Source organism: Plectropomus leopardus, chromosome 2 (assembly GCF_008729295.1).
Source record: "Plectropomus leopardus isolate mb chromosome 2, YSFRI_Pleo_2.0, whole genome shotgun sequence".
NCBI lineage: Eukaryota > Metazoa > Chordata > Actinopteri > Perciformes > Serranidae > Plectropomus > Plectropomus leopardus.
In genome coordinates, this window is record NC_056464.1 from 22,443,157 (window position 1) to 22,465,838 (window position 22,682).

The 22,682-nt window shown below is 39.5% G+C and overlaps 1 long non-coding RNA gene across 1 annotated transcript in view; it reads right to left on the reverse strand.

Annotated features, from left to right (window-relative positions):
* The window catches only part of LOC121949196, a 100,630-nt gene extending 78,987 nt beyond the window's left edge, over positions 1 to 21,643 (reverse strand). The window contains exon 1 of the long non-coding RNA XR_006106216.1: positions 21,497 to 21,643. This is a non-coding gene — a long non-coding RNA (uncharacterized LOC121949196). The remainder of the gene's footprint in view (positions 1 to 21,496) is intronic.
* Positions 21,644 to 22,682: the final 1,039 nt, after the last annotated feature.

Here is a 22,682-nt window from a genome sequence, read left to right on the forward strand (position 1 = left end):
GTGGATGAATTGTAAGATAACTGATTGATGAACTGCAGACTGGATGGTTGGGAAAAAAATGATATATAATGATGAAAAAGTAGATTAGATGGCTAATATTTTCCTAATATTTTGCCAATTCAGTATCCTAATTGGGTGAGAAAGTGACTTGAAAAGTATAAAATTAGCTGCTGTAAGATTGTGGGGCATGCTAAACTATAACCTGTCATGAGAAATGAAAGCCAGACAGTTTATGTTTTAGTGCCAAATGTTCTTATCAATACAAGCCAAAGGAGCTCCGAGCATAATTGCCCCGTTTATCAGTTCTATTACAGGCCTTCTACAGGCATCAAGAGAGGGCAATAAATACACAGGTACTGTAGAGTTACAGTGCAATACCCCATCTCACTTGATAGATCTCTAATAAACATTGCATCCCTCACAAAAAAGAATTATGCTATCTATTTCAAAGTCTTCTAAAGTGCAATGTCTCCCATACCAAAGCAATCACCGGGAGCGCCTGATACACACCGCTGTCAAAATCATCATTTATACCTCTTAGTTGTTTGAGGTGAGTTTCCCTGATATATGTAACATTTATTTGTTATATATGACAAGGCTTAACCTACACTGGCGAGTAGCAAAATTATATTATTAAGAGCAAAAGACCAATGTAAAATTAAAAGTTTATTAGGTTATTTTCTTCACTCAAAAAGACTAAATATTAGCAAGCTTGTGGCTCACTCTGGGATGTAACTGTGTAGTGAAAAGTCAGCATTGCCTTGTTTAAATAAAATATTTTAGCAAATAATAAGTAATAATAAGATAGCAAAGGTTTTGGATTCAGTATTTACATCAGCCTTTCTTTGTTGCAGGCTCATCACTGTGGCAAACTGAACATAATTTGAGTGAGACATTTACTTTTGGGCCTGCAACCTCTTTAATAAATAACAATGATGGCTCATAAATATTGTTGAAGGTAAAACTGTCTTTATGAAAATATGTCTCAACCAGTAAACTAAATATGGTTGCACCCCAGACCAGAAAAACATGAATTGTTTCATGGTAATTGTGGACATATGTTGGACAAAAGTAAAATTCCTCATTATGTCTCCAAAGCTTGATAATATCCCCACTTTCTGCTGATGGAGATAGACTATTGAGATATTTGTCACAATCCAGCACAGTTCACTTCATTTTTTTACAGTTTGTGTATCCCTACTCTAGCTACCTCAAAAGAGTTAACACCATGCTGGCATTATGTTAGCTTGCTAATAACAAAAGCTTACATAGCTTACAGACAACAGCTGAGAGCACCAGAGCTGGACAAAAACACTCATGACAAAGGAGGAGGAGGAGTATATTAAAGACTACGTTAATTAATAAAAGCCAAACAACAACTACTCTTGGCAAATTGTAAATATTTGTCAGAACCACAAACACCTCCCAAATAACCTCTGCTAACTAGCAGCTGTTAGCATGTTTTGGCAGCTAGTTAGTCAACTTCATTACAACATTCATTTTTACACCACCACTACTATTGGGTTAGAGAGGAACTTACTCAGCAGCATACTGCTCTCTTATTCCAGTTGGCTCTGCTTTCTTTGATTTATCTTTGACTCAGCAGCACTAACAGCTGGTTGATGGCTGTGGCCAACTGCTGTCTAGCTATTGGCCGACTGCTGCAAGAGACTTGTTGGCTTGCTGACATGACAGCTCAGAAGTGAAGCTGTGAGAAAATGTAGAGCTTGACATTTTATGTTGTGAGCTTTGGACTGTCTGTACTCTCTAACTAAAATTACTTTATTTTCCGAGAATGTGGTTGATGAGCTTGCCTAGCCAAATATTAGCTACTACTGCAACATACTATCACATGTGCTACTCAAAAATCATTCTGTGCAGTCAACAAAATTACCGAAGTATAGCTACCAGTGCAATAAAGAACCACAGGAATGAGTCCTAAAACCTGGATATGAGTTAGCATTTTAGCGCCTCCAGTTCCCTCGTCTTGAAGTCAATCAATTTTTTTAAGCGGGTTTTAGGTTGGATTCCTGAAATAAGGTCTGTGGTAAACACAAGCTAAAGAGACGTTCATATTTTGTTCTACAACATAGTAAAAACACAGTAACATTATCAAGCCAATCCGCACCAAACACCAATGTAAAGCTTGGGGGCGACGTCAAATAATGTGACCATGGTGTAGTTTATTTAAAGCCTGACATTAGCTTATTACTGATTGCATAAGACCTCAAAATCCTAAAAGTGGTGTTCTTTTGTAAAGACCTTATTTTCTGCCACAATCCAAAATCCAATGGAAAAATCCCATAGGCTTTTTGATGAGGGAACCAGGGCAACGCTGACTTCTGTGTCAGCCTATAGGAAAAGGTCATACCTTAAAGACGTCAAACCTTAAGGGTTTGTGTGCTTGTCTTTGAATCGTTAACGTGTTGTTATTCCTCTTGGTAGTTGCACTCCATCCTGTGACAATGAGATGGTGCCATGATGAGAGCAAAAGATGTGTTTATAAGAATGCAGCGCACATACCAGACGTTTAACATGGACCTGTGTATTAAACCCACATTGGGACCATTTATTTGAATTAGCTATGCCGATTCGTAACCACAGATTTGCAAATCTCTTACAAGCCAGGTCGCAATATTCTTGTCTTGTCATTCTATGGTGTGACAACACTGTAAGGAAGGCCTGCTTACATCTAGGCACAAAAAACACTAGATTAGGGTTAAGGAAGAACGAGAGTTTGGGTTAAGATGATCAAATTAGGGTTACAATATGAGCCAAGAGAACCTGGTCTGCAGTGTAGTTCATACACCTGTCCTAACGGATAAACCTGAGAATAGTACAGTAACCATAGATGTATAAGAAGAAGAAGATACTGGTCTCAAAGATGGTGCCTATTTAGTCCCATGGAATTGCTTGCCTAGCACATATGGCAATACATTTTCTAGCTTCTGGGTTTACTTCTAGGGTATGCATCCCATTTAAAATGGGCGGTAATGTTTCTTTCACTGGCTCTGCCCACGAGTTCCCACTCGGCTCAGTGACTTTACATTGTGATCATGAAATGTATTCTTGCATTGCTTTTCGCATCTCAAAGAGTTTTACAAACATAAAACCTCCATGAATCAAAACTCCATTAAAACAGAGTCATAATTGACCTTGTTTGCTATTCCAGATGTCCTGTCAACAGTTTTACAGACGTATTTTTTATAATGACAACAAATCCCAATTTAACCCTTGAATACAACTCAATCCTGCCAAGGTCTCTTTTCTGCTTGGATAAATAAACACATTGCAGAGGATAAACCTATTTCGACATTGTAGGAGTGAATTAGGAGGTACAGGGAAAATAGCTTAGAAACTGAAAGCTTAGTGATTGAAAAGAGTGGAGATGATAAAGTGAAGAGGACCATGGCGGCGATTAATATCATTTGCCGGTAAATCCAGGTTTCGCTGGTTTTCCAATCATAGATGAAGCTTGGAGCCAAAGCAGTGCTGCGAACTGGGACGGCTTCACAATCCCCTAGCTCAGAAGTATTGTTATGTCTCTTGGGTATTATCTTACAAAGCCCATTATGTTTCAGAAACAAAGAGGAGACACAGGCCTGGAACTGTAGTAAGTCCAATGTGCATGCAAACACACTCACACACTCTGACACACACACGCACAGTGGTTTAATCTTTGCAAAGATATGTATCATCAGTACAAATCCCAGCGTGTCCCCGGATTACTGATATGTGAGCATGCAGCTGTGCACCATTAAAAACAGATGTGACATCTTCATATCATAAATTCTCTGAGACAGATAATGTGAGTACAGCAAATTCAGCAATGTGTAAACAATACATAAAAACGCCCAAACACTTGCACCACATAACCCACTGGAGCTTGTAATTTTGTGTGGATGTTCAGTGAATTAAGCTGGTAGAGTCATAATCACTGGTGCTGTCGGAGGCATATGCACTTGCTCATTCGGATGTAAGCATGGTCTCCAACAATTTTGTTAAATGAGCACTCGTGTTGCAATATAAATACATGCACTGTGCACAAAACTGCAGATCGCACTGCTGTTCTGCAATTAAGATTTAACTGCTGGTTGCAGGCACCACTGTGGTAAGACTGAGTCACTCACTTCTTTAATTTCCAGCCGACCACCATCTAGTTCAAGAGGCCATTTGGCATGCACACAGACAAACACACACGCATACACACACTCTTTTAATGTATTAACTCTAAAGCTTTTTAGACAACCACCTCAAATCACCTTATATAAATACAGCTGAAGTAGCATGTACTTTATATGGAGTAGACTTCTGAGGCTGTGTGGTTCCCAGTAAGGGAATACATTCTTGCTCAAAATGACACAACCACGGCAACTGTTCAAAGATATCTCAAATCAGACTGCCATGAATCTTCATCTAAAAGCTCAACTTATCTATGTTTTAGAGTCTAGTCATCACTACTCTGTGAAAAGAGCCTCAGCTCACTGGAGAGGGAACTTTCCAAACCGTCTTGGCAGATCTGCTTTGTAACCTTACTAACTTTGTTGGCTGAGCCTCTGAGAGATTTAAGGTTTTTGTAGGATTGCAAATCTGGGAAGGAACATACTCTTGAGGGTGTCATGCAGTACATGATCCAATCTGATACTGGTATTGTTGTCTGTCTTTTCTTCTCTCTGGTTTTGCTTTTATAGCTTCCAAGAATAGAGGTACAGATGCACAGTTTGGGTGACTATGACCTTGAGGCTCACAATATCTTTCCATTTTCGTTTTTCTGCAGGTTTATAGTTGCACAGGAGTACTCAAGCCGTAAAGATAGCATCGCTGATTACCCAACTTCACCCTTCATTTGTTTATTATGATGATAAAAACATAAAATGTATTTTTTATCACGTTAATCATGGCTAAGATCATTATTTTTATTTTATTTTTTCCCCTGTGCTTGTGCTGTTCAGCTGTGCTTAATTATACTTGTATTTCTAATTTGCACGTTTGTAAAAACGAGACAATTTTAAGACAAGGTAAGACAAGGTACAAAAAAAAATGCAATTGCTCCTGTGTATGACTCCCCAGAGCAGCTAGTCTTGATGTTTGAACTTCTCCAACGTTATTTCTACATTAGAAATGTGAAATGTTCTTGCAATGCAAAATTGGGTTCTTACCATACTTTTTTTCTAATACTGCAGGAAGTCCCAAAGCAAACACTAATGGGGAGATTAGGAATATATTAAACAGTCTAACAGACCCCCACACAAAAATACACACTTTCTCTCTATTTTTTCTCAAGTTACCCCCTTCTCCCTTTGCTGCTTCTCCTCCTTCTTTTATTTTTTTTCTAGTCAGTTAGTTAGTTTAATGAATAAAGGAGTTTATATTCAGAGGTGGCTCATCCTACAGGCAACATAGGCAGCTGCGCCACCAAGAAGGGAGGAGCCAAACCCCCCACCCATAAAAAAGGCTTGAAGAAATTGTTTTACCAGTAAAAACATTCAAGATCAATGCAATTGCTTTTTATGTCCTTTTTAAATAGTCAAATATCTTACTTAAATGTCAGACACACAAGATGGCTTTCATATACAATCTTCACTTCACAGCTGAACCACGCATCAAAGAGAGTGTACTGCATATGTTAAGGACTATTTCATACAGCATTAGTGATATTGTCAGCCGAAAAAGCAGCAGATTGTCTCTTTAAATGGATTGCAACAGGTTGCTTACTGTGACTCAAAATTAACAAAGACCATAACCAGAAAATGATCGACTTCTGCGAAATTAGTTGAAAGGGACAAGGATCATATACTGTATATACTATTAGTTATTTCATATTCTTAGTAAGAATACCAGAATGTCTTTTGTTAAGTGCCAATTTAATATTCTGCGCCCATGTCTTTTGCAATTTCCTGTGAGATGATAATGTACATGATAAAGAGAATAGGTGTGCGTACGTTTAGTTCTTCACTGTAGTAAATGATAAAGAACATTTGACAGCATGATCGACGACAATAATAACTTACAGTGTAAACATTATGACCCCATTTGATCAAATGACGACAATAAAAATGCTTTAAAAGTTCAGAATTAGCATCAAAAAGCCAGATTGTCATTATAAAAAAAAGCTTTCCCATTTGTAACAGCTCTTCCTACATTCCTACATCCTACTAATAGATCAAACCTTTTGAAAATTTGTTCACAAAAAACTGCAACATTGTTGCTGTTCAAGTTGGTTTTGTTCGCTTTCACACTGCACTTAGTCAAACAAACCATGAGGAGTAAACATGAGCTTCTACTGACTGACAGGTGACTGTTGATTGGACAGTTTTTGCGTTTGTCATCCTGCATCATCAGGACCAACAAGGGGAAATCAAATTATGTGACTGACAGAAGTTCATGCAGCACTTTAATGCTTATAGAGCTGGTGTAGTTGGTGTCGCAAAGAGCTCATAAAGAAATGATGAAACTGATTGTAAGCATTATTAGGCGGCCAATTTTAGACTGCAAATCAATCACGTTATCAGGGCCGCTGTGGGTGCGCGGTCATAATTGCTTCATTGTTATGCTCACACATTAAAGAAAAAAAAATTACAAAACTCTATGAACTCTACATATATGTTCCACAACAGAAGAACTGTAAAACATTTTTCAGCATCTGCTCTACAGAGACACACGTCTGCATCACCTGCTGAGAGATCGTTAATCAGGTCATTATATGACGGCTTCGGAGCGAGTTCTGCAGTGACACTGATGCCAGCTAGACATTCCTGTCCTATTGTTTTAATAAGCATATCTCTTGAAAAAATTAGCTCAGCAGAGGCATCTGACTGTATTAATAACTAATAATAATGTTAAAGCGCGCCCATGCTGCTGTGCCCGTGGCGGTGGCGCTGGCTGTTGTCAGGATGAACTATGAGATCATTGAAAGATTTCATGATCAACGGATGGATTTATTATTGGTTTAGCTGTAGAAATCCTGCTAAAATCACATGTATTCTATACAAAGTCCTTTGATTGGTTAATTTTCTTTCACACCACAAATGAACCACACCAGGGTTCACTTGGAAGCGAATTGAGACCCCTGTTTTCAAGTGGACCAGAGTTCACTTGTTTGGTCTGCACCAGAGTTAAAATGAGCTTTCAAACCACTGAAAACAAACCGGACTATCCAAGGAAAAGTGGACCGAACAGCCCTGGTGTCTGTGTCCTGTGTTTTTACACAGGACACAGACACCATTCTCCTAAATGAAAATCATGCGTTTGTCTGATACATCCCCTTTCCTCATGCTCTAAAGCCAAACCACACCAAGTAGCAGCGAAGTCCATCTTGTGGCAATTAATACAGATTTATGTGGCTGGGAGGCATGTTCATGGGTTTCAGGTGGGAAGAAATGCTTTGTAATATAAGTAAACATTTCCCAGGACTTGGTTTACTGTAAGTGGGCTCTTTAGACTACGTTACCTGACTTTCTTTTTTGCTCCTGTTATAATTACCACAGCAACTAGAAGTCACCGCCTAATAAATGTAAATATGGCTTGTAATAAGCTGCTTGCAAAGACAATCTAAATTGAAGGTTTTGTGGGGAAGAAAGACTGAATAAACAGGATCATCGTTTTCCAAAATGAAAGACGTAACAAATCCAACTCCAATGGATGAAATTCTGGAGTTAATTTGGATGCAGTATTATAACAAATTGCTATTTAGTTTGTTTAGTTAGCTGATCAGTGTAGTTGATGAGTTGTCAGGCACTACCACCCTGACAATCTTAAAATGGTGACACTGCCTATAAATGTCTTCCTTGTATTTTGTTTTTGAAGAGCTTATTAACTTTTTCCAAAGAGCATGGCCTTAAGCACACAGACACAGCTGTCAGGACCTTTACATGTTTAGTTGGAAGGAGCGAAACCTGCAGTGGTTATACAGAGGAACAAATTATGGGCCATGCTCTTTCACCGGGGCTTAAATTGGACAGTGGAATAAACCTTAATATGTCATCACTATGACACAACATGGCACCTCAGTGGTCATTAAGCAGACAAATGATGGTCTGGGAGCAGAGCTGAGGCAGTTGAAAATCTTGCAGGTTGTTGCAAGAGACCTAAAGAATCAAGAGGAAGAAGCACAAACATCCTCCATCCATCCATTTGCTAAACAGGTTATACTGGAGCCTGTCCCAGCATGCAGTGGGCTACCAGAGGAAAACCTACAAGGAACTTCACAGCTTTTCTTTGTCTAAGCTGAATGTCTTTGGACTGTGGGAGGCACTGGTGGGAAACCCACACACACATGGAGAGAACATGTAAACTCCACACTGAGAGAACTATGATCAAATGTGTCTCGATACAACAGTTTTTACCACTGAGCCACTGTGAACAACAGATACAGACAAGAAGGATTGAAGCAAGTCAGAGAGGAGACAGAGAGAGACTGAGAGCACAAGAAAAGAACAGAGTGGCACAAAGAATACAGAGATGGACAGAAAGCACACAAAAGAGAAGGCCATTTAAAATCTTGGTACTATGGACATCATTTTCAAATGCAGGAGCTTAAAGACGGCTTTTGACTGGATTAAGGAAAAACTAGAGTACACAACATCTCCAATTACAGTCACATAGATGCAAAAACTGCCAAAATGGTCCACATTACACATCCATTTCCATTCATTTCATTTCATTTTGGTGATATTTCAGCCAGCTCATGTAGCATTGATTTCCACACAGTCACTCCACACACCAAACGTTCGCAGTACAATTACAGCGCTGAGATACCACTGAATAAGTGATATTTGAATTTTATACAAGTTTCTCATTGTCTGCTTCAAAGGGAGCCATGAGGATTATGTCAAAGTTTCACGACTTCTTAACAATACAGCTTTTTTTCCTTCCATACCCTCTTGGATACATGTCTGGGGGATATTATTGAATTATGCTCCATTATGAGGTATTGTGGAGATTATGCTTTTCCTATTGAAAGAAAAAAATGAGTTGTAACTTGGCATTATCAGAGATTTGTCTGGGATGTTGAGCTGAATGCCAGCACAGACAGCTCAAACTGATGGACTCCTGACCATAATCTGTGATGCGGGATGATAACACAAGCAGACTGACCCCAGTGCATGCTGGTATCATCACACAGAGAACCCTGAAGAGCAAAGGGGACTGTAAAAGATCACCTACTTCTGAATTAGGAGTCACATTGATGACCATGGAGATTTTTCTTGCATATTTAAGCATTTTAAAAGTAGTAAATAGCATTTATTTAAAGCAAAGTTAGTTAAGAGTTCAAATGGGTTGGCCAATGCACGCTAAAGTTCCTAAATTTTTACCCAAAATGTTTTCACAAGGGAAGAAACTTTGAACATTTCAGCACAGAGGCAAGCTGTATTACTCTTAATGTCTAAGATGTATCGTGTGTATGTGCATGCCTGCTGAGGCACTTATCTATGAGAATGTCAGTGTATGTGTGTGTCTGGGTTTTTTGAGTGTGTGTGTAAGCATGCTTTGCCCAGCAAAAGCTAATACCGTTAGTAAGACTTTGCAACTATCCCCAAGAGTGTGCACTTAATGCATAATTCAGCAAACACATAAAAACTTCAAAATATGTGATCCTTTTTGGTGTTTGTGTATGTGTGCAAGTGGGTGGCGGTAAGAGGGAAGAGCATTAAGGAGTATTTTATTAAACCATGCCATGCACTCGTACCTAAACTATTCAATCATCCACCCTTTTCCCGTAGAGGAAAACTTCACCGCACAATCAAACTTGTAATTTCTGCATAACATCGTACTTTACAAGGGGCTCATTTTCTCATGCCTGACACAGATTCACTCCGAAAGCTCTGTATCACTTTAAACACAATTATTTAAGGGTGTCTTTTGCATTATGCCTCTGCAAGGTGCCAAAAGCATCACACTGGAAAACAACTTAGTTTCACTCCTGAGGAGTCCTTAAAAGGGCTGTAATAAGAGTTACTACATTGCCCAGAGGATGTGATATCTGACTACGGGCACATTTCTTAGATGCCACTTAACACACACCTGCTATGCTCTGTCAGTCCAGATACAACATAACTGTTATAGATAATAACAGTGCACGAGTAAGTATGATATTGTTAATCTGTGCAAATTCTTATTCGAATGTTATTTAAACCATTAATCATCCTCCATGTTCAAAGCTGCATAGCAGAAAGAGGAAAAGAGCTTCAACTGCAGTCTTATAGCAACTGACATGTTATGACATTTACATAAACCAGCCTTTACTGTAACAACTAGTGTATGTGCCAATACACAATCGTTCCTATTTCCCTTTACATAAACATTATGGCAGCTATAAATTACTGCATGTTTGCTTGCTTTTAAATTGTCTTGTATTAGATACTTATGCTCTCCGACAAACCAGACACAAAAATGTTAGTTATTGCAATCAGCTAAATGTTGTACATCATTATACTAGAACTATTCATTAGTCACAAGATTAAAGTCCTGCCAGAGTGATATGAGAGTGAGAAAGACCTATATATAGAGAGAGAGAAAGCGATACAGAAAGACAAAGACAAAGAAAAGTAGCCAAAGCCTGTATTAGGCACTGGCAGGAGCCAACTCTCTGTTGCTAGGCTGCATTACCCAACACTGAATGAAAAGCTTTGGACTGTAATTTTGACAAATATACTAATTCCATATTGATGTTTGCTCATTCATCCATTGTCTTATCCTTTCATGCCTACTCAGGGTCACAAGGTGCTGGAGCCTGTCCCAGTGTAGATTGCACAGAAGGCTGGAAAATACCCTTGACAAGTTGCCAGTTCGCAGATGGACTGACATAGACAGACACCCTCCTGCACTCACATTCACATCTATGGACATTCTGTAGTCTCTAATCAACCTAACATGCATGGATTTGAACTATGGCAGGTAACAGCTGGAGGAAACCCAGTGTGGATTATTCTGGCACTGAAAGCTAGTTTTAACTACCAAACCACAATGCTGCACTTTTGTGTATACTGGATTAATTTAAAACAGTTTGTTTTTGCTTTTTATGCTGAGAAGTTGGGGCATTTTAACATGAGTGTCTATAGGGATTGGCTCACTTCTGGAGCCAGCCTCAAGTGGCCGTTCAAGGAACAGCAGTTTTTGCACTCTCGTGCTGGCTTCAATTTTCAGCCCTTAAGATTGCCAGTTACTTGGCTCCGACGCATGCACAAGAGTGCAGTAAAGACAAGCAAAAACACATATAAGCTGACAAACAGAAACACCACTTATGTTTAAAATCCATTTAAGTTTTTGTCATAATCCTAATTTCATTTATTATTTCACCTCAGGCTTTGTTTCAACTGGCCCAGACTAAAGGGTTAATTGTTTACATTTCAACCCTTGTGTTTAAGACCAAACAACACATTTTTTGTTTGTGTTAACGAGATAACAGCTATACAATTTCACAGCAGATACTTGTAACAAGCTTGTATTACTTGTTAAATGCACTTTAAAAGAGTTAAAATGTTATAACATATATTTATATTATATTTTTATATTTCCAGTCTCCCATACCTCTGAAAAATAGAGTATTTTCAGTCAAAAAGACAATGTTCTGTATCTTTCCCACTTTATTGTCTGAAAACAGTTTATCTTTAAACTTACTGAACCAAATTAACTCATTAAATAGGCTTATTTTAATAATGAATGTTTCTTGGGTAGTTTGCAAGCCAACCACACTATGGGGAAAAGAGAGAAAGACACACAGAGAGACAGAGACACAGAGAGAGAGAGAGAGAGACAGAGAGAGAGAGAGAGAGAGACAGAGATGGGGGAGGGAGGGGGGCATTTCCTATTATGGCTGTACCTGAGTCACTCTGTGGGTCTTTGAAACTGACAGCCCATCATAAATCTCATTTCAGGGACACTCATTGTCAATGAGCATCTTCAGTCTGCAAAAATGTCACCTTATACTGCCAGTAGATAATCGGATATGAGACAAGAGCTGAAAAAACACGAGCTTCCCCTGTCAAACAGAATGAAACTCATATTTACTGGCATTAGTCAATAGCCAAGAAAAGGATAAAATTAACTACTATTGAGTGTAGACTGTTTACTTATTAAAATGACCCCAAAGCCTCCTCTCACACTGGGTTGCATGCATAAATCTGAGAAGACCAAACAAAACAATATGATAATAACTTATTCTTCTTCACATCACCTCTAATCCTTTGTTCATTTTAATCTCTTGCAAAAATCCCCTCATGTCTTTGCACAAATGTGTGCGTATGTGTGTGCACAAATGCGTATGTGTGCAGCAAAACACGTTTGTGTGACTCAATATGCATCAAATATTTCAGCCTCAAAAATGTGGATGACTTTCCCTACCTTGGCAGCCTTCATCCCTCCAAAGCCGACACTGATGCAGAAATACACCACCGCATAAGCTCTGCCAGTGGGGTTATGCCAGACTCTGAGGAAGAGTCTTTGTGAACCGTGACATCCAGGTGAAGAACTGCCTGTTTACAAAGCAGTTGTTCTTCCCACTCCAGTGCAAAGAGGCACAGACCTAGACCGGTAGACCAGCTACAGAAGGCAGATTGACTACCTGGAACCCATCACCAGAGATTGAATCCTGCCTCCAGGAAATCATGCCCATTAGGTAGAAAGACAGAGGAACAAAAGATAGCACAGCAATAGAGATGAACATGAAATACTTTTCTTCAACCGTGTACTGTACAGCAAGTGCAAAATGTTCATTGTTGCAATCAGAATAGCTATGTTGTGTCCAATGCAGATCTCATTATTCTCAGCTATGTGCAAGGATGTAGGTGTCTGTATTACAGGAAAGGTAAAACGACTTAAAATGAATGTGGGCAAGAGGTGTAAGGTGGTGGGGCCAATGGCTCCCTTCCATCTTTGAACTCTGCATTGATTCCAATCTCATCTACACATCTGTAAAATTTTGCAAATATCTTGTATGGTTGAGATGCTGCCACAGATACATAAGCACCTAGCAAAGTACTCAAACCAGCTTCTGTGGAAGTTTCCACTACAAGAGGTGTTTCAAGGACCACATTTCGCCACATTTAACAGAATGTACAAAGTAAAAGCTATGACATTTTTTTGGTGGTGTACTGTGTTGCAGAGATATCAACTGAAAGTAGCATGCTAACCAGCTAGCCCCGACCCCTCCTGTCTTATAATTACACTTTTTCCTCGAGAGGCAATAGTGACACAGTAAACACAAAGGCCAAATTCAGATGCAAAGATAGTGGCACATGCAGACACAGTGGCTCGGCTCTCTCTGCACACTTTTGCACAATGAAGCACTATGCTGCTATTCTGCTGCTATTCTGCTGCTCTGCAGATACTACAAATGTACTTTTAACAATTATCTCCAGTTATCATCTATTCATCTATGCTTTTTTTTTTATTAATGGTCCTTGCAGAGATGCCATTTAAAGTTTTTTCTTGCTTGCCACTATGGTCTTGCTAAAGGTGTGAGAGCAAGCTTTAATGTAAACAGAGGGTCAAGACTACATGAGACTAGGGCTGAACTATATGATGAAATATATCGTCTGATGATAAAAATTTTAAAAATGTCTATTGTTCCATATTATGCTATATGGTTTATTTAATTTACGTCATCTGATAATGCTTTGCGTCCATCCATGTGGCCAAGGGAGCGTCTGCACAATGCACACACAAAAACCAGGGCTTTTACAATGCTCCAGACCGTGTCTATTTAGACATATTTTGGGACCGTGGGTCACCACTATGACTTGCAAATACTATTAATATATGAACTGAAGAGCTGTTAGTTCATGTCCAGCTCGCAGTGGATGAATCCTGATATCACGGTTACACTAACTTTCTGCTAACGCGAACATCCAACTGTTGACTTGGAGCTTCAAGTCCACAGCAAAAACATCATATATTTAGTCATGACAATACTTTATTTAACTTTACTGTGATAGTACTTTCTTTAACTTTACGTTATTTAACATAATAACAGTATTTTATTAAACTGTATTATCAGTGGTTTGTAACTTTATTTTATGGCAGTAACTACTCTGTTTGTAACTGTGGTTCTTTTTTTTTTTAAGTAGTAGTTTACAGTGGTTTAGAGGAGATTTTAAACAGTCAAGATATATACTGTGTATCACAACGTAGCCTAAAAATATTGGGATATTATTTAAGAGATATCGCCGAGCCCTACATGAGACGATTATAAAATAAGTGTTATTTTGACCAGCTCTCAACGTTTAAGCAGTTTTTCAAAATTATGCATATTCCTGCCCAGCTGTTAATTAGTAGTTGGCTTTTTTCTTTTTTTTTTTTTAATAACTGAGGACTATAAAATTTGATTGAAGGGACCCAGTAGTATACTTGTGAAACATTTCTCGTATTTCTTTGAAGCATGTAGCCAAGCATTACACCTTTTAAACACCATGAAATTCATACCATGTGCGTTTGTCCTCTATTGTTCCATCACTGTTATAAGCATCTTTAACTACCATGCCAGTTCCCAAAGCCCCTTAATTTGGGATGCACCAATCCGACTTTTTCAGTTTCAATGGCGATACCAATACTGATACTGATAATGATGCCGATATTGATACCGGAGCTTTGTTTATTTGTTGATACACGATACCAATCCAACACCAATGTTGAATTTATAAACAGTATACCTCACCATGTGAAAGAGACTAAAGGAATAGAAAACAAAATAGGAGGGCATTTACAGTTTCATTTGAACATGGTATTTTGCACTGTAATATGATAACATATGACTGAATGAATTATTATTTAAGCTTCAAACTTCAAGTAAATTTAAGCATATTGTGCTGACAATTGGCCAACCTATCATGACTGTAGGACTCTGACTTGAACTTTGCTTTGTGCTATTAATCATTTTACTAGGGAAAAATTGTTTTGAGTAGGCCTTCTTCCTCTATAGCTGCCAACAGCCTGCCATCATTCCCGGTTAGAGAAAGGTTGAAAATAGGGCAATGTGCCAGTGGCTTAAGCCCCCCAGATCACTACCTCTGCCACTGGTAATAATTATGGGAGCTCAGGGCGAGCAGCTGAGACATGGAGCGATGCATTTTGGTGTTTCTAAATTTCCATCAATTCCAAAAATTCCATCAAAAGTCTGACTTAACCTGAAACAAAAACAACGCAGTCTGTATAAATCGAAAAAAGTGACTTTCCAACTCTGAATATCTGGCTGTTTTTTCAGACACTTTGGTGCTGTGAGGAGAAGCTCTGCTGTTTGTTTGTCTCACTGCACTGCTGACGGACCATCAACTGTTTGATCTGCAATAATGCAACGCTCTAGAAGCACATACACCACTGTAAAATACTCAGCTGTATACTAGAGTCAAAGTTGTTCACTGCATTACATAATTGTTTAGCTTTTACTGTTGCAATGTTTTGATGTGACATTTGACCAGGCAGTGTGAGAGTGTGAGACTGATGGTGAAAGCATGTGTCACACACCAGGAGTGTGAGAGCTGGCAACCCTGCAAGTAACTTGGTCAAGCATACAAACGCTCATGGTGTTCACATTAACAGCATTGTGGCTCATAGCACAAAACACTCATTTATGAATTAATGCAAGCTCCTGCATTATCAGCAACACTGTCCTGCAAATATTTCAAAATAAAATGCCTTGTATAAACTACTAATGGGATTCTGTCAACAGAGACATTGTCAGATGACTTTCATTTTGAAAGGAAGCAGGGAGGTTTGTGTAAAACATTCAGCTTTGTATTTCCAAATCTCTGTGATAGAGAGAGAATTTTTAACTGAAGTAAAAGGTGGTGTAGAGTCAATATAATCATCAAAACATCATTTTCACTGTCTATTTCTGCTGACAACTGCACATAGCATGCGGAAAAAAATCGGCGAGGCACCATTTCTCTTGATGTGCCGTGGCTGACTGGCAGCTGAGACACGCCGGAGCAGTGCTGCTCACACAGGCAGAGTGGATGCAGGTTCGGTGCTGCTCATGCACTGCTGGATTGACCCCATGGATCTGCCTTCTTACCTAATATCAGATCCAGCAAGTTTGCCAAAATCGGGACTGATATCCGATCTTAATATTGGATCGGTGCATCCTTACCTTTGATTAGTTTAATTCATTGCACATCTAAAAGCAGGTATTCAGATTTTGCTTGGACTCTCCATTTACTAGAGCTCCTTTGGCTTCAAATGGCTCAAGAGACCAATCTCATATCAACAGATTTCACTGTATGATAAGGAGAGATGGACTCAGCAGCTGTCTAAAAACTGTTAGTGTCCATTTTCTTTTCTTGTTGCTTAGTTCTTTGTTGGGTTGAAGATGACAGTATTATGGCATTTGCAACCTTTAAAAATGTAAATATAGAGAGTTCAAGGTCCTCGCAGTTTCTTTGGTTTGGAAAAAACACCCTTGAGCTGCTTTCAAGTGTAAATATAAACTCATCAAAACACACATCTGATACACCACAGGAACATGAAAAATGTGGTGAGGATTTAGTGTTAACATAGTTGTGTTTGAACTGTTTAAATGGGCTGAAAAATAAAATAATTTGTCAGTGATCTCTGTTGCTGAGATGAGGATACTGAAACCACTCTGATGTCTATACTCAAAGTATGAGGCCAGAAGGTTGATCAGCTTAGCTCAGAATAAAGACTGGAATCAGGGAGAAACAGCTTGCGTAGTCCCCAAACCAAAATAAGAAAAATCTGATAATAGACTAAATCACTATGTTTGTTTACAACAACTTCCGGGTAGAAAATGCCCACATAACATTTAAAAAAAAAAAAAGGGAAATAGTGCAGAACAAACGCTACTACTATTGGTTAATTTTTAGCCACCAAATAAAATCTATCCATTTAGAATATTCTCACTGCTTTACGTTGCCCTCAGCAAGCCTTTTCCAATAGCCAACTGAAGCCGATGTCTCAAAGTCACCAAACTACTATTGACAAAAACAATCTTACTCGGCAGAACACTAGAGTTGCCGTGAAGTGGAGAAAGTATTCTAAATATAACACACACTGAAACTGATATTGATTTTTTTCAAGTTGGGACTATTTTGGGTGTCTAAAATGTGTTTTGCTGCATCCCCATCCACATAACCACATTGCTTAGCTTCCATGGGGGCAGATTTGCTTTATCAGAAACACCAGCAAAGCAGCACAGTACATAAAATAAGCACAGCAGAAACATCAAATAGATCAGACAACTACATTTAAATATATGTCTTTAAACATTACAATTACTGATTGAAATAAACAAGTTCCCCTTTATCAATCATCTCTGCAAATGAAATCAATTACTAGTTGCCCACCTGATCGTGATTATTGTTGTTAGAGCAGCATCACTGAGATTCTGTGTATACCAGCAGCTCTAACTTTTTCTAATTTACACAGCAAATCCCATCAAACCAATATTTCACATTTGTACATGTCTGCTTTTGTTCAGATCGAACAAATGATATATGATTTCGCCCTGCTTCTAGTCTGTATGCTAGGCCAAGCTAAGTTTCATGCCTGCCGGCTGATGCCTCATATTCAGAGTAGAGACATGAGAGTGGCATTAATCTTCTCCCGGAAAGGAAGCAAACCTAGGCTTATTTCCAAAAAACGTCTGACTATTCTTTTTAATTTGAATGATGAAAACACAATGGTGATGATCATTCCAACAGCATAGTAAACCCCAGGAAAGAGTCCAACACAGTCTTACAGCAATGTAACATCCAACACTGCTGCAACAATGGCAAAAAAAAAATCTGTGTTAGTAACCTGTTTCATCACAAGCAAAGGCATCAAAAAACTAGCAGTTTCCTTAGCAAACCCACAGTCCTCAAAAATTGTTGGATCAAAGTGTTGCCTGTAACCCTCTCCTTGAAATTAGGTGCAAACAGGGCTGGAAAATCAACCATGGAGCCTGTCCACAGCCCTCAGCTCTCTATCTCCTCCTACCTAGCGATTCCATCACAGAGCTCAAGAGTTAATACGGTTGATGCAGTCCTTGCCCGGAGGGGGTAATGAAGTGACTAAAGGCTGACCGTCCCTGACCGGCGACAAGACAGCAGGTGTGAGTGGTCAGGAGCGTGAAAATGTGTGTGTGCGTGTGTGTGTATTTGAGAGAGAGAAAGGGAGGGAGAGAGAGCAAGAAAGTGAGTGTGTGTGTGTGTGTGTGTGTGTGTACTAAGCTGGCGGAGAATGAACCAGGCACCTAACCACAGGTCCAGATCAATTAGTTGGCCTAATCGGTCTGCTCTCTGTTGGCCATAAATATCCCCTGGTTTACCCCTGTATCTGTCATCTTTACAGCCACAGCACTATCATCTATCAGCCTCGCTCTCTCTTACGTTTTCTTTCTCTTTTCTGCTCTCTCTCCTTTTTTCTTGCACTCTCTCTCCCAATGTCTGTCTATCTGAGCCATCTCTCCTTTACACACTACATTTATGCTCCAGCTTGGTAAACGGTAATCAATGCCTCACAACGGTGGACTGCTTCATCTAAACGATTTTTTCAGGAGGGCTCTGTGTGTGTATGTGTGTGTGTGTGTGTGTGTGTGTGTGTGTGGACAAAGAGATATAGAAAAAGGAGTGACAGTGTGAGACAGTGTGTGATAGAACTTTCACTTGTGCCTACACATCAGTATTAAGAAAGTTTTGCATGAAAGTAAGCTTCTGTTTTTGTATGTCTATGATATTTGTGTGTGTGTGTGTGTGTGTGGTGGAAATGTGTGAAAATGCCTGCCTGGAATTGGCACCGACTCCAGAAGCTCAGAGTAATGCATTCACTTTTGGTACATAAATCACAATCAGCCCATTCTGCCATCTGGGTTACTGCTACATGGCCCTTGTAATGTACACCCTGGTCAGACCACCGGCTGAATAAATGAGTCCAGGATACAAAGCAGATACGTGTCTGTAATGGGCAGTAAGAAGGCAAATGTATTCCTTTTTTTTCCCCCGCATAGAATATATTACATATTACATTCTGCATCACCTTCCAGTGAGAGATTTTTGTGTGTGTGTGCGCAATGTATCTGCATATCTGCCAATCAGCTGATTTCAATTTTTTTTTTTGAGGAACCTTGTAAGAAAGAAACACAATGCCTACATGACTATAGTTAAGATGGGTTTAGTATATACAGAAATTGCTGTAAAAGGCCATAACACCAATCTCTGGAGCATTTGCACAACATACAGACATTTTTTTCAGCATGCATTTTAATCAGTCCTTAAATATAAAATTGCAAACTGTCAAACTGTCAACAGTCCGGAACAGTTTTGTGCATCAATATTTTTGATATTTTTACTTCTTGGTAACAATATAAACAGTTAAAAAAAACATTTAAAAAAGCATCCTAAATTAACATTTTATTACACTCTTAAATAATAAAAAATAAAGTCTCTTTGGGAGACTCTACTTTAAAGCAGGAATTCTTAAATCTGCTGATCTCGACACAAACTGATTTTTATCCTAAACTGTAACCTGCAAAAAAGCAATTTCCCAAACAAAGGGTCAGTAAAGGTCACGGTCCTCACCCAGAGGTCCTGCCTCTTTGCCGGATTCTTGTACAGATCAGCATCTAATTGGAAAATTAAAGTCATTGATTGGCTATTGGGACTAGAGGCATTTCTCTCACTTTCCCAAACACCAATTAGCTCAGGATAAATGATAAACTGAGGCATGCCAGCGGTCTCACAAACACACACAGTTCCCCGTTGCACACACGCTTATACGTGTGCACGCCGATACACACAGTGAAGAACACAGACACCCCGAAGGAGTAAACTTGAGCGTTTCTAACCTCAGCCAAGGTCACTCAGTAATATCCAAGCTTAAAGTGTACTGTAACCCCACGGTCACAAATCATATTCTGTGATATGACACGCGCACACACACACACACACACACACACACACACACACACACACACACTCTGCTGTTGGGAATACGCTGTATTTCTTTCACCACAGAGATGAAGTGTCTGCCTCCCTACAAAACAAATATTAAGTTGGGATGGAACGAATTTGATCAATCTTGTAGCCGAGATGTGATGCATGTATTGCAGTACAGTGTCTTTGAGATTACAGAAAAGCTAAATAACGGCACAATGAAGCTTTTTCTCTAATGAGCTACCATTTGTCTGTCCCATCGCTGACTGTCTGAGTTAAACAAACGATACGAAGTAAATTTAAATGTCATGTCTACAAATAATTTGGGTAGTTGCTCATATAAATCAAACACAGAAGAAACTGAAGGCAACAAATCACAATGGAATATTTCAGAAGGAGAGAATTCGAAGAGCTGCTAAAAAAAAATTGGATCTTGTCCAGCAAAATGTGTTAAAGAAACAGAATATAAATTGCTGCTGATGCTAATTTGATCTGTGACTATCCATTAGATGCACGTGTAGATTAAAGCAGATTAAAACACTTAGTATAAATGACTCACCTTAAGTAATTGATAGTAATATGAATATGTGCACAGCATTGATAAACATAATTATAAAAGATAAAGGACTGAGTATTATTATTTGAAACCCTTATTCTCTGTAATGAGACTTTAAATCTGCAACAAATGTATCTATGAAGGATTATCACAAAGCCGGATAAAGGCCAATTTAGTGTTTTGTTTCCTGATTAAAAAAAAATGCTTTGATGGTAGTGTGCTTGTAAGTCTGCATTCAGTCATGGCTTTAGTGCACAGTGGCACACATCCAACTTCCCCAAATGCATCCTGCTGGCGCATCAAGTGGCTGCAGTCCTCGGAAAGGCGTCCTACTGTGCAGGAGGTGCGTGCAGTCATTTTACCCCCGTAATTTAATTTATCAAAGTCTATAGTGTTCTTGCAACAATCCGATTAGCCTGCATATTTATGCTCTTGATTACAGGTAGCTGCAAATTTCGCACATAGGAGTGTTTAAATAAATTTCTATAGCCGTGCCACACGAAATGCATGCGCACACTACTCCTGCTGCCCAAGCTTTCACTGGCGATTTCACTGAAATGTTTGCCATACAGTAAATGCATGCGACATAATTATAATTGTACAGACATATCACAGCTTGTGCAACCTGTCAGACACCATGTCCTTCTTCCCCGTAACCTGCAAAACGTTACTATTCGCCTGTTTGCTGTCTAAATTATTTCCTAGGATCGGCGTACACGTCTAGTCTCCTGCGCAGCGCTCATTACCGACCGCACTAACCCGCCGTTAATTGTGTTACAAGTGGCAACAAGTTAGGGGGTGATGTTCAGCCTTAAAGTAAAGATGAAAAAGGTTCAGTGAAATGCAAAAAACACTGATTCTGCCTCTTCACACACACACACAGACACACACACAAACGCACAAAAATCACCGTGTGTGCATTTATGCAATTCCCCTCTATTGCAGTGCACACAAAACTCCTACAGAGCAATGTCGAAAGGCATTATGCAAGTCCGGCGGAGTTGTATGTTACAAGAACAAGCCACGGCACAGTGAACTTTCCCATTAAATTAAAAAGACTCCCCCAAAGTCCTACCTTTGCTGTCGTGAGGCGGAAACAAATGCCTCGACAAGTTGCAGCGGGATGCGGTGACTGCTATTCAACTTGCTGCTTCCTCCCGGAATGAAAGGTGTACCATCCTCTGTGTGATAGAAAAAAATCAGAGGAAGAGACGCTCTGTCGGTGCGCCCTTGTCTCCCACCGCGCTGCGCGTCTGGAGTCTCCGTTCCGACAAGCGCAGGGAGAGGGACGGCCAAGCCGCTCTCGGCACGGCGCGGTGTGGAAAGCCCCTGGTGGTGATGGAGGGAACCTACAAATGAAGAGGTGGAGGAGAGAGAGAGGGGAAGAGAGAGAGTGTGTAGTCACAGCCACCAATAGAAATAAAAAGAAATAAAGAAGCATTTTGTGTTGACCCTTTAACAGATCCTCTAAATACACGTGGCTTCACCCCGCTGTATTTCTGCATTATTAAAATCATTGCAATTACAGTCAGGCTAAACGAATTTGTGCATTCTGAAGCAAAAACAAAAAACACAGAGTGCTGAAACACAAACTGAATCCATGACTTTTAAAGCTAAAGGCGTTCATGGCTCGGGCAAAAATAAATAATTATTCACTTGCATTCCTCAACTGCATAACTTTACTCTTCAGTGAAATGTATATTTTCCGTGCAGTGTTGCATGTTCATATCTCAATCATTGTTTCTGTCATTACAAAGAGTTAGAGGGGCAGTGGTTTCCAGCTGAGAAAATGTCTCATAACTGCATGAAAGATAGAAAACAACAGTAAGAGAGGAAATTAATAAAATGCCTGAGCACAATGGACTGTGATGAAGTACAGAGGTGATATTCAGATGTATTTTGTTTGGTTACTGGACAAGGTTAAACATGTCAAGTATGCCTGCTTCCTTGAAGTGGTTAAGCTGCTAAGTGTGTGTGACAAGAATGTGATAGAGTGACACAAAGAGTGAGCATGATGTTTTCTGCTGCAGATTACCCACCGCCATCACAACCAGCTGGAGTCTCTCAGAGGCTCAGTCAGCAAGGTGAGAAAGGTTAAGAAGCTGATGTACCAAGGATTTTAAAAGCTGCCGTGCAGACGCTGTTTACAGAGAGGTGCTGAACAGAGGAAGAGAGACTCTGAGAGGAGGGAAGAGGAGCAGGTGAGATAGGACGTGAGAGCGAAACAGGGTATGCTCTCGTGTTAATCCCAAGCAAGGACT